General features: G+C 46.3%; 1 protein-coding gene across 4 annotated transcripts in view; it reads left to right on the top strand.

Annotated features, from left to right (window-relative positions):
* The first annotated feature begins 348 nt into the window (after nt 1–348).
* The window catches only part of TJAP1 (tight junction associated protein 1), a 40445-nt gene continuing 28492 nt past the window's right edge, over nt 349–12301 (top strand). For 2 of the 4 annotated variants that reach the window (XM_048298283.1, XM_048298281.1), the window contains exons 1-2: nt 349–447; nt 1498–1572. The gene's annotated coding sequence lies outside the window, so the exon portion shown is untranslated. The remainder of the gene's footprint in view (nt 448–1497; nt 1573–12301) is intronic. The other 2 variants (XM_048298285.1, XM_048298284.1) reach the window with 1 other exon arrangement.

Genomic DNA, 12301 nt, shown 5'->3' with positions numbered 1-12301 from the left:
CCGTCCCGCCGCCCCTCAGGGTGTTCCCAGGTCCCGCGGCAGGTGGGAAGGGGCAGGAGCCGGTCCCGGAGCCTGGCACTGACACCGGCAGGTGCCGTCCCGCCGCCCCTCAGGGTGTTCCCAGGTCCCGCGGCAGGTGGGAAGGGGCAGGAGCCGGTCCCGGGGCCTGGCACTGACACCGGCAGGTGCCGTCCCGCCGCCCCTCGCGCTGCCGGGACCGCCCGACCCCACCCCCCGCGCGTGCCGCCCGATGACGCAACCGCGCCGCGACGTGGGGATTCCGCCGGGTTACCCGGCGTGCCCCGCGGCAAAATGGCGGCCTAAGGCGAGAGCGCGGGGCAGGGGCCGGGCGGGGGCAAAGTTTGGGGCGGGCCCGAGGCGGGGCCGAACCGGGGCCGAACCGGCCGCAAAGTCACTGGGACCCCCGGTGGAGCCGAGCCCGACCGGGTCAGAGCCGGGCTGGGGCTCCGGGGGCGGGGAGCGGGGAACGCGACCGGCTGGGGACCAAGCCCCGGGCGGGGCTCCCTACGCCCCCAGGCCTCTCTGGCCTTCCCGGGCGGGCTTCGGGCGGCGCCCAGCGAGCGGGGTGGGCCTTTCTGTCCACGTGTGTGGCGAGGAATTGTAGAGTTCCCCGAGGACAGCGGGTCCGGGCGGGGCGCACCGTGGCCAGGGGGGGTCAGCCAGGTGGGGCGGGGACCGGGTGCGGGAGGGTGGTGCGGCCACAGCCCCGGCCCCAGGGAAGGGACGGTCCTCCTGGGGAAGGGTGGTGGTGCCACTGCCTCAGCTATCAGGGCATTACGGAGCTCTCCCTTCCGGGGAGAGACCCGTGTCGGGGAGCAGCGCAGGCACGGATTCGGCAGGCAGAACCTGGTCCACGCAGGGTGTAGCCGTTTCTGAGTGATGGAGAGTTAGGTAGTGTAATAGAGAGTTACGTGGTGTGGGGGATGAGAAAGCAGTATCTGTGCAGGGAGCCTTGCTGGAGTAGGAGCTGCAAAGTGGAACAAGTCTGTGCCAGCATGTGTGTTAAAGAACCGGAGTGTAACTGGCAGAGGCAGGGTTGGAAAAGAAGAATCGGCATTCCCCTGGTGTCAGATCTGGCAGGGTTTAATGGGAAATTCTCTACCAGCCTGGACATCCTCTCTAGGACAAGGGGTGCTTCCCCGTATAGAACTAGTGTGCAGCCTCTGGGAACATGGGGAGACTTTAAAGGAAAACAGGTGAATGGTAAATACTGTACTGCTTCTGGCTTTGACCTTGAGCACTCTGCATAGAGCAGAGTAAAAGACTGAGTGCTAATACACAGATTTTTAGGTGCGCAGGAGGTTGCACTGGTAGGCATCAGGGTGTGCAAATGATACACAAATCTGGCAAGGCTGAGAGCGACCTAGATCTGAGAGATGCCAGGTGGATCTTGTCCACTGAAAAAAATCATCCATCACACATAGATAGTTCTGTGCCAGTGAAAGCTTTTCAGAGCTATGCATTTCTGTTTTACAGATTCAGAGAAGAAACCGGGATAAAGGGCCTACATAAGATGAAGCAGTGAATCCTTACTGAAACATCAGACGGCAGGTAAGAAAGCCAGGAATGAGCTGATGCTGAGTCAGGCTGTGTTCTTTTGGTACCACTACTCAAATTTCTTGAGAACATGTGAACCACATACCTGAAAAACTGTCCCTCTCTGTGGTGTTCTCTGCATCATAGTAGGCCTGTGTTGCCAGAGTTGAGAGGCCAGGGGTGTCAGTGAAATGGCAGTGACCTGGAGAAATTCAGCAAGGGCTTCTGAGGAGAAAAGTTCCATTAAAGATGTAAGCCAGTGCTCTTGACATGCAATCCGGGAAAGCAGTCTTAAAAGTGCTCGATCCAGTGCCAAAGTAGCCATGCTGTCTGTATAATTCACAAGGGGTCAGCCCAGCCATAATCCAAATGAAATCCTTTCTGATGATCGTGCTCTTGGAATAATTGCAATATCAAACTTCAGTGATTCTAGTGACCTTCTGTTCTCTGTTTATTTGTTCCACCACATTGTTTTTTCCACACAAATTTTAACTGTTCCTGTGATGGGTGGTGCAGGTGTACCTTTCTGTCCTCTCCTGAACTCACTGTTGAGATCCAGTTTAGAGGAGCAGTTGTTTGGTACCCAGCAGCTGGTCTTTTGGTCATCACCTTTGTAACAACTCCTTTCTCTCTTCTTCACTTCCTAGTGTATCACTGCAGAAAGCACCTGTATCCCAGCAGTTCTTTGCATACAGTGTGATTTAGTTTCTGGGTGTTAAATCAGCATTTAAGCTATCAGGTCTTAGCTGTGGTATCAAGAGGAGTTTTTCATTCCTTCCCAGGCATGCAGTGCTCTGGAAATCCTGTGAATGCATTTCAGCAGGGCCAGCAGAGTTCCAAAGTGCAGCCCATGGCTATCTTCATCTTTAATATTAACAAGGCATTGGGTCAGGAGGGGATGAGTTACTTGCCAAGACCTGTTGCCTCTTCACTCTCCAAACCAGCTTTCTGAACTAAAGATGACCTTGTGTGCTTTTCCACTCTGTTTCAAGTTGTTTGTTGGCTGCTGCTAAGTCACTTGCTTTGCAGCCAACAAACCCTCAATTCTTATCTCTGCCATCCACTCTAAATACAATCGTGGTGTAGCTTGTCAGGGAGATAGACTAAAGCCTTGAAAAAGGTGTAGTCTTTTGAAAGTCTGCCTGCTTCTTGTCCCAGAGCAGAACAAATCAAGTCAGATGGGACGAATGGTACCAGAGCTGGCTTGGAGAAAGGGCTTGTGGCAGCTGGTGTGGCATATAAAGTGTTTTTAAAAAGGTGAAGAAAGCTAAGCTATTTGAGCAGTAACAAAATAAACAAGTTTTACTAAAGTGTATTTTTTGGTAGTTGATTTCATGCTTGTGAGTTTTGGAGTCTGATGGTTTTTCTGAAGGTGAGCTCCCTAACCTGTTAAAAAGTCTGCTGTGTTTTATGGAGAATCCACTGAAAACTGGATTCTGAGATTTCCATGTATCGCCACATCTACAGTGTAGACCCGAGAAACAGTTCTGGAGGTTAGATCCTGACAAATTTACTTGTTGTGTATTTGTTATCATGGGTCTTGCTTCCCCAGCAAAGAATGACAGCAGAGTGCCTTACGTGTTGCTGGGAGAAGTACAACATGTAGAGGTCTCAAATGAGCCTGCATGTGATACAGATTGAGGGTAGGATTCCTCTGCTAATAAATGAGGGTCTGGCTTGACACCTTTTTGATTCATCTTGCTCTTTTTATTTGGCTTGTCAGAATCTGGAATTGTCCTAATAGAGCCGATTTTCTTGACTATTTGACTTGATTCATGCTTTGAGAGTAAATTTAAGGTCCTGAAACTGGGTATGTTCATCTCCTTGCTTGAAGGCTTTTGGTTGGGAAGATACCTCCTTTCTGTATGACACCCTGAGCTTCAGAGGGAGAATGCTTGTTGGCATTCATGCCAGCTGTGTGTATTTCAAATCACTACTAACTGGGTAAATATGATCCTCTCTGAGATTCACTTTACACAGGACTGCAGAGGAACTATGTGTGTAACCTATGCAAACAGGACTAATGCCTTAGGGCATGAAATCATCCATCCTGTTTCCCTGCCAGTTCCCCTACCTGAGGGCTTTTCCTTAGATCTAGATTGGCTGGGTCTGTAACTGTAGTAGGAAGAATGTTACTTTTTAAGTTGAAATACCTTCACAGCTGCTTGGAGGGGAAGGGTGATGTTATGGTCAGAAAGATACCTGATTTCTGCCACAGATGTATTGTGTTCAGATCATTAGTGTTTCTCACTCTTCATTCTTTGGTTGGAAAATATGATTAACACCAGTGTTACTAGGGATTTGAGGATGAACCCGTAAGTGTCTGGATGCTTGGATACTGTGGTGTTGAATGCTTTAGTAAAGCTCGGTGGAGGAGAAGTGAAAAGGATATTTCAAGCTGTGACTTCAGAATGAAGCAGACCCCTGTGTGATCCATTGTCCTGTGTATTATTTAGCATGGTGAAATTACTATGGAGTGCAAGTCAGGCCCTGCCTTGTTCAAGGCAAGTGGGCACTCCAAGACCTCACCATTTTTGCCTTCCCAGGAGCTATTTGCTTGTTTTGCTCACATGTCTAACCTTGCCTGAATCTTTTTGACTTCAAGGACAATTTTCTCTTTTTTGCTTGTTTGTTTATTCCATACTTGGAAACTGTTCTCTTCATTGTCAGGTTGTTTAATGTATGGTTTTATTCCAAATATGCTCAGCCAGAGAGGGCCAAAAGCAGCAGCTTGCAGGATGTTTCATAGTTGGAATGACATGAGCCACCCTCTCCAGAGTGTCCTTCTGGGAGCTGCACTTAGGAAGGAAATGGCATAGAAAACCATGTAGGAGTGTGAGAATAGCTTTGCAATGGTTGGAATGCGCTATAAGCATCACTTGGGTGGGCTCAGTTTTCTTCTGCTTTTCAACAATGCTGGGTGCCAAGCCTGAGGAAGACTGCTGTGCAGGGGTGAAGGAATGTATTCCTCAGTTGAGGTGAATGCAATTCAGTGAAACTGATAGGCATCAAACTGAATAATGATTTTCAAGTATTTTCACATGATGTCTAATCTGTGGAAATTCACTACCACATAATAGCACTGAGGCTAAGAGCTGAGAGGGATTCAGAAAAGATCAAGCACTTAGGAGTAGAAATGTTCAGACTTGCTTTAGCTAAAGAACTTGTTTTAGAAGGTGTATTTTTCAGACATAATCCAATCTCTTAACAGGTAAAGGTTTGAAGAAAGGGCAGTGTGTTCTATAATTGTCCACTGAAGCTTCTTGCTCCATCTACTAAACAACCTTAATGAATTGGCCTATGTCAGGGGCAAGGTATTGAATCACTTACGTGCTATGATAGGTTGCTCGCTGACCTTGCTTTTTGTGGTAACTGCATTAGGGGAAAAAAAAAACCAAATCACCAACCAAAGAACAAATCCACAAAGCACTGCAGCTGCTCTGATTAGTCCTGGTAGGTTGCGGATTTTAAACTGGTGAAGAGCAGGGACTGTGGAAAGACAGTGCAGTTCATAGAGGAGGACCGTCTTACTGATGGACATGGAGACATGTAGCTATTGTCTTTTCATGCTGAGTGGTCAGGCAAAGCATTTGGTGCTTCTTTCTTCTGCTTGTAAGAGGGAAAAGAATGTGGAGTTTGGCCTCTCCACATTGCAGTCTTGTTGTGGACTTCAGTCTGTAAGGTCTGTAAAGTTTAGTCTGAAAGGCAGGGCTTTAAGGCTGTTGAAGTGAGTTCCGGTATGTTGTAGCATGAGCCTCAATGTACTAATGTCTGTGAAGACAGTCTGTGTCCTGTGCTCATGTCCAGTCTGTTGAGGATCAGGAGAATCATCAGTGCTGCAAGTAGGTGTAAATTCCATTTGATGCATAGACTAATAAAGATAAGCAGCAGTGGCATGAAGATATGTATAAAAAGCTGTGTGTTTGTAATGTTTGCCTAAATGCAAGGGGAACTGAAGGAAATAGTCTATATGTGTCTTTTCAGAGACAGAAGCAGGATATGTAAACCTCAAGATCCCTGTATGGGCCCTGTGGGCTTCTCTGGGAACAACATGTGCTTTAGGGCACAAATTAACCCTTTTGTGGCAGGCCTAACAGCTTTGAATAAAAGGTTACTGAGTTTCGTAGAAGTTTTGTGCTGCTGATAAAGTGAAATGGGTCAGAATTGGAAAGTAAGTTTTCTGGCAAGGCTTAGACTGGTTTTTAGGCTGAGAATATCTGACCAGCTTCTGGTGGCAAGAGAGAACTGCTTTAAATTTTTGATTTCTTAAGGGTCAGCAAATTCAGAACTGGAAGTCTCACAGTGACTTCTATGTCTTTGGTTGAGTTCTGTATTTGTCTTTTAGCTCTGTGATGAAACTGGCTTTGGTAATGTTGTAGGAGTCGTAACTGGATTTTCTTACTCTTGTGTTTAAAGTCTCAGTTGTCCAGCTGCACTCATGTAACACTTGTGCTCAAATGTTCTAAAATCAAAAGGGACAGATGAAGTAGTCTCTCTGATTATTGAGGAATTACACATAGGCTCATAAAAAGCCTTAGGCGAGTTTTACTTTATAGCATTTGATTCAAAATAATATAAGTTATTTTCCCAAGGTAATAATTAGATAATCGTTGTGGCTGTAAGGTTTTTCACCATTATTTTGGCATATGCTACTCAGAGTAGCTGGTTTTAGACCTGCATATGTCTTGCTTCACAAACTCTCTGCAATTCCCAAAGTTGCCTTGCTGCTCTGTCTCCTAAATCAGATTTCTTCCTGCAGCTTTAGTGTTCATTAGTGATGACTCTGCTGCTGCCCAACGGGAAGGTTAAAAATATTCTAGGGAGATGAGTCGAAATCTGGTGTCTCTCACATAACTGAATAGTGACTGCAGTTAATGCTACTCTGCTGGGGTTTTTTTCCTTGGCTATTTTTATTTATAATTTTTTCATTATCGAGAACTGTTCTCCCTTCTGTTTTATCTGTGGGAGATTCATACCCAGTGTATTGTATGAAAAGCATTTTCAAATGGGGGAAAAGAATAAAATGGAAAATGATAGGATTTTTGTGCTTAAAATTATAGTTATTTTAAGTAACCTTTCTTGAGAATGGACTTCAAGCTTACATCCTACCTTTAAGTGCATTTATTTTTCTGAGCAGAAAGTGTCTCATGCACTAAAGTGTGCAAAATACATTTATTTCCCTTTTAGAATTTAATTTCTAAGCATTGCTTTCACTACAGTTATGTAAACACTGGGAAATGAAAACTTTGCTCAGAAGGGTTTTCTAAGGTAACTGCATTTTGCTAGAGATACTCTGTTATTAGATGTCTGTGTAGGCACTCAATCCAATTTCTTCTAGGACTAATATGGAGAGTCATTTTTGGCGAACATCTCGTACCAGTTTGGTTTGATTCCTGAAAGCAAATCACCCTTGCTGGGCTGCAGAATTCTGGTAGATTCTACTTATAAGTGTATTCATTTTTCCGTGATTAGCTGATGCCTTTGCAAATAGGTCCTCAGGTGTATCTGGAATGGCTATAACAGAATTCAGTGTCGTCAAGGTCCCAGCTGGGTGGGGCTGTATTACTGCGCAGCTCCAGAGATGATTTACTGCCTGACTGACAATTTGCAACATAAACATTAGTCCAAGCATGATCTTGTCCCAAACCCCGCCTACACAGGGAGCCAGGAGTCTTCCTGCCACGCGCCATAAATCGTTTACGGTTTGCTCATGCCCGTACATTTGAAAAGCAGCTGTGTAGTGGGGATTAGCAGTTTGCAGAAGGCCCGTGCGGGGCTAAATTAGGGTCTCTTGCTCTGGTGGTGAATACCAGCATCGGAATAGCAGGAGTGCTTCTCAGCAGTGGAAGGCAATTTACTCTGGGAATGGGGGTGGGTGCAGGGTATCTGTGAGGGTACAGCAGCCAGGAGAGAGCATTGCAGTGCTCCAGTTTGAGCTCTAATGCCTGATTGATAGCTGCCCAGCACTGTGTGGGATTGAACAAGTCATTGTTAGTTCTGTGGGTTTAACATTTTAGTTATATATTTATTATTTCTATGTATTTTACACATATATGTAGAGACACAAAATATAAGCCGACCTCTTCTGTCTCCTAGGAGCTGAAAGATGATAGAGTTTTTGGGTCTTTTTTTACCGTGTGAAGAGTGGTTTCCCTTTTGCTAGCCCACAGTAGCAGTATCAAATTATATGCAAGGCCATTTGGGGCTTCGCAACTAATTTTGAGCTTTTATAAGAAGTTTTACTGTGCCACTTGGATTTAATACAGCTTTGCAACTTCAGCTCTCAAAGTAAAACTATTTTTGTACTGGCTGCGATAATTTAAATTGCCTCCTGGAGCTTCTAATGACTAACTTGTGTTTATGATGAAAGCTCCCATTTATCCAAACCCTGAAAGCACAATCTGTTTGGTAATGTAACTCTAAATGTATTGATGCTTTATATCAATGGCAAGTGCATCAGAGCCTGAAGTCAATTGGTACCTTCAAGTCTTCCTGTAATAAAGAGAATATGCAGATTTTGCTGTACAAATGGGACTAGACAGTACAGTTCAGAGATCTCCTGTGTACTGGCTGAAGGACCAGCTGCTGAGTAAAACAGATATAAGTAGATCATTTTCAGCTGGGTTGGTTTCTCATTAACAAATCCTTTCTGAGGTGGGTTGGTTAAGAATCCAGGTGGAATGTGTCAGCAAGGTGTCCCCTCAAGATGCATCAGCTGAGCATGAGTGCTTCCAGACTGTACCATGAGCATCCATGGGGCCATGGGCAAAGCCAGTGGGCTCTGGGTAAAGCATGTGATTTGTTTCCAAAATGACACAATTAGGAAACCTCTTACTATTTTTTTGAAGCTGCTGCATGGACTTTTCTCTCAAATAAGCCCATTTTCATGGAGCTTTCTGCTCTGCTCTCTTCTGTTGTAGGTTTGGAGAGAGTAGCTGGAAGGCTTGTTTCAGTCTCAGAGTTGCCACCATTTTTCTTACTGCTTTTGGTGAAAGGCTTTTGGCAAAAGGCAGTCTGATTCTTTCTACTCTGCTGAGATGGAGGCCAGATAGCACCAAATATATTTGTGGCTGTTTGTGTGGGCATTTTGAGATTTGGAAGGCACTTTGCTAATGAGCTGTAGGTCATTTAATGTCAGATTGGCTGAGTTTCCATCAAGCTGGTTCTTTGTTGCAGCAATGCATATGGACTGTGTGTGTTTGGGGATCCCTATTACCTATCTCATATGCAGAGGGCTTTCCTCCTGTTTGCTACCTCCTCCCTCCCCACAAGAAAAAAATAATCACCTGGAGAGCTGTTAACCTCCAAATTGAATTAGATGTTTTGCTGTTACTTATGTAGACTTTTCAGATGTATACAGAGGTTGGAGAGGGACGTGGATATGTGATCTTATTTTGAGCTTTCCCTCCTTCTCCTTGTTTTTGATACTGAAGTTGGAATTCACCCTTCCCTTTTCCTGGGAACTGATGTGAAGGAATTACTGTCACCCAGAGCAAACTTCAATCCACTTGCCTCAAGGCCCTGCCTCTCCAGGTTAGGACTTTGCCTGACTTCCACAGGCAACAGTTTGTTTATGAGCTTATGTTACCTCAGTCTTGTGGGCTAGGTCTGAGGGGTACTACTGTTCAGGCAGTGGAAATCTCAACTCAGGATAGGGAGGGATGCCGTAGAGTTAGTATAGTTAACTCTTCCCCCCCACACACCCTCCTTTCTTCCCTGTTTCCTCACCTGCCCAGCTGTGTAGTAGGTTAGCAGTACGTGTCTGTTCTTATTCTTATGAAAGTAGACTTTGTTCTCTGAAGACTGCTAATCATGCCCCATGGGGGTGTAATCAGTTATAAGGTATTTAATGCAGTGCAGGCGGGAACAGGCTGCCTGGCCGGGCTGGCAGATTGCAACACTACAATTATAAAGGGCCCCTTTCCCCCACTCATCCGCCCACCGGTGGCAGGATGAGGGTACCTTGAAACAGTATTAAGTCTATGAAAAGTAAAGATGTAGTGGGGGAAGGGAGATGAGAGGCTGAAGAGGCAGTTCCTATTCTGGGAAACAGGCAGACCTACATTCTGTGAGAGCTGCAGCCATTGCAGGTTGCACTGTTGAGACTTGTGGAGTTTGGGTGCCATCACCATCGAAGTGGATTGCACAGGGATGGCCCTTGGCAATGTATAGAACAGCAGGGCCTTCCGTCCTGTCTGAAATGGGTTTTCTTGTGGTGGCTGGGGTTGGAGAGGTATGGAGTGGTTAGAAGGGGAGAAGCCCATTCTCCTGTATGCAGTGATTTAGACACCTAATCTGTAAACCCTGCCAGGCTTCTATTTTTATCTTTGGATATAAATCTATTGGTAAATTTGGCCTTTCATGCCTCATTCTTCCAAGTACTGGAGCTACTGCAGTTTACTGAAGGGAGCAGGTAGCCTGAGGCCTTGAATTTCAACGGGCATGAGAAAGTTTACTGGACCTCATCTGGTCTGTTCCTGTTACTTAATATCAGATCATTTCCCTCTGTGAGGGCCTGAAATGCACACGTGGGGTGTGGAGCAGCTGGGCTGTAAGCCATATAAATCATCCCTGCTCCGGCAGCCTGCTACATGCATCGGTATGTTTCTGGAGCTTATGGCTACATTGACCTTTCCCCTTTCAGGGTTCCCAGAGATTACAGTGTTTCAGCCCTTAATTGGTTCCCTCTGAATTTCCTGACACTGTTTTGTGTCTGTTACATTCAAGTCCGATATTTTCTTTCTGCAGTGCTCTTGAAAGTGTTGGTTTTCCTGTTTGGCGCTGAGAGAGCACTGGCTATTGAGTCTCAGAGTTGGCCCGTAGCACTGGGCGATGGATTTTTTAGGAGTGCGTTGTTGTTTAGTTATGTTGCACAGAGTATGTGCAGATTCACAATGTGGGGAGTTGGCAATATAGACTTGAGAATTCTGCTGACAGTTTCACATCTGAGGCATCCTCATCTTTTTCCATTCAGAGTAACTTCATATTTGAGAATGTGAATTCTTTGGAAAGTTTTAGGATTTGTAGGAGTGTCGCATGAAGGAGGAATAATGTTTTTTCTGACTAGAGCATAGAGTCTCTGCAACTCTAAAATTATGAGGTTCTGAGATTAGAGGTTACCTGATGTCTTAGGTATTTGTACATTAAGTTTTTCTTCTTTTGATCACTGAAATAACCCGTTGTCGGTGCTGTAGTGGAAGAATGATGTACAGAGAAGGTCAGATCTGTGTGTGTAGGCAGTGAAGACAAGTGTTTACGGAAGGATTTTGGGTTAATGAGGAAGTGCCTGCGTCCCAGAAAAGCTACTTGACTTAAGGTAGAATGGTTTCCTGGGGCTGGAAAAAGACCTGGATCCTTGCAAGCACCCCTGTTGCCCAAAGACAACTTCTTATTCAGCCCTGCCCCCTCAACTCAAGAGGTCTCAGTGTTATATTTGCCACTTGTTTTATAGGAAAAGTCAGGGAAATTCCCTTCCCAGGCTAGTGCACAGAGCTGTTCCTGCCTTGGGCTGTGGCTACTTCACAGCCCGGGCAGCAGCTCTTCTCCCTGTAGCTTGCATGCCCAACTGAGAACTCTCCTGCCTTGCTCTGTTTCTCTTTTGCCGTGCGCTCAAGAAGTTGCTTGGAGAACTTGACCCTCACACAAATGAATTTGGGGTTGAAGCTGTTGTTGGGGTCCTGACAGTGGCCATCATGTATGGGGAGGGAGCGTGGAGGGTGTCAGCAGGGTGGGTGTGTGGGCTTGCTACTTGTTTGCCTTCTCTGCCTGGTGAGGAATGCAATGTGTTTGCCTTCCTTGGCCTGTGGTTGCAGCCGCATTCCTGCAGTGGGAGTCAGCACGGCGGCGGGCGGCGTGCTGTTCGTGCCCCGTGGCTACATGCTTTCAGCTCCACATCAAAGGTGTATTTAGTGTGTAGCTTGTGCCATTCCTGGCCACACCTGGTGGCCTGCAGGCATGCAGGAGGTGGAGTCTGGCTGTGTTTGCAGATGGCATTCAGGGTTCAGACTTCTTGCTTGTGGAAAGGCTGGAGCCGAGTCCATGCTAAACAACCCCAGGAATGCATCGGGAGAGCTGAGCGGCACAGTCACTCCAGGGGCATGTCCTAGCAGCAATGTTTCCTTTATAGCTCCAGCAAAATAACTCATGCCTGCTCCTCCAGAGGAACTGACTGTTTGCTTGGGTGTGTTGTACGGTTTAATTTACACCGATAAGGCCAATTAAGGTTGGCTCGTCCCCCCTGCAGCCTGTGTGCTCTCTGCAATCAGTAGACGATTGAGTGGTTTCATGCCGTCCAGCTCTGCTCAGTACAAACTGTGCACGAGATGTCTGCCTGGAGATGGAATGGCTCTGGGATTTAACCCAGGCAGGAATGCTTCCCGCAGTCGGTGGGTAAACATTCTGTTCCATCTTCTTCTGGAAAATCTTTCTTTTTCTAGCTGGTACCCCAAGAGCTGAGGACAGGAAGCTTGCTGAAGGATGGCAGATCAGGATGTAGCTACCTTATTTTGGGATCCTTGACATGATATCCGTTCTGAGAAATGGTCACTAGTTTTCTATGCACCTGTCATGCAAGCCATCCTTGTCCTCTATACAAGTCTTTCATTTGCCTGGCACAGGGAAACGTGATCCCGTTTGGTAGTGTCATTATGGGCAGCCCATAGGCAAGGTTTGTGGAAGTAACAGCAGACCATCTTCTGTGTTCTGGGTAAGCCTTGGGCTGTTCATTACCCAGTTTGCTTGGATC

This window comes from Corvus hawaiiensis, chromosome 3 (genome assembly GCF_020740725.1).
Source record: "Corvus hawaiiensis isolate bCorHaw1 chromosome 3, bCorHaw1.pri.cur, whole genome shotgun sequence".
In the NCBI taxonomy this organism is placed as follows: domain Eukaryota; kingdom Metazoa; phylum Chordata; class Aves; order Passeriformes; family Corvidae; genus Corvus; species Corvus hawaiiensis.
This window is presented reverse-complemented; position numbering and strand designations above follow the sequence as displayed.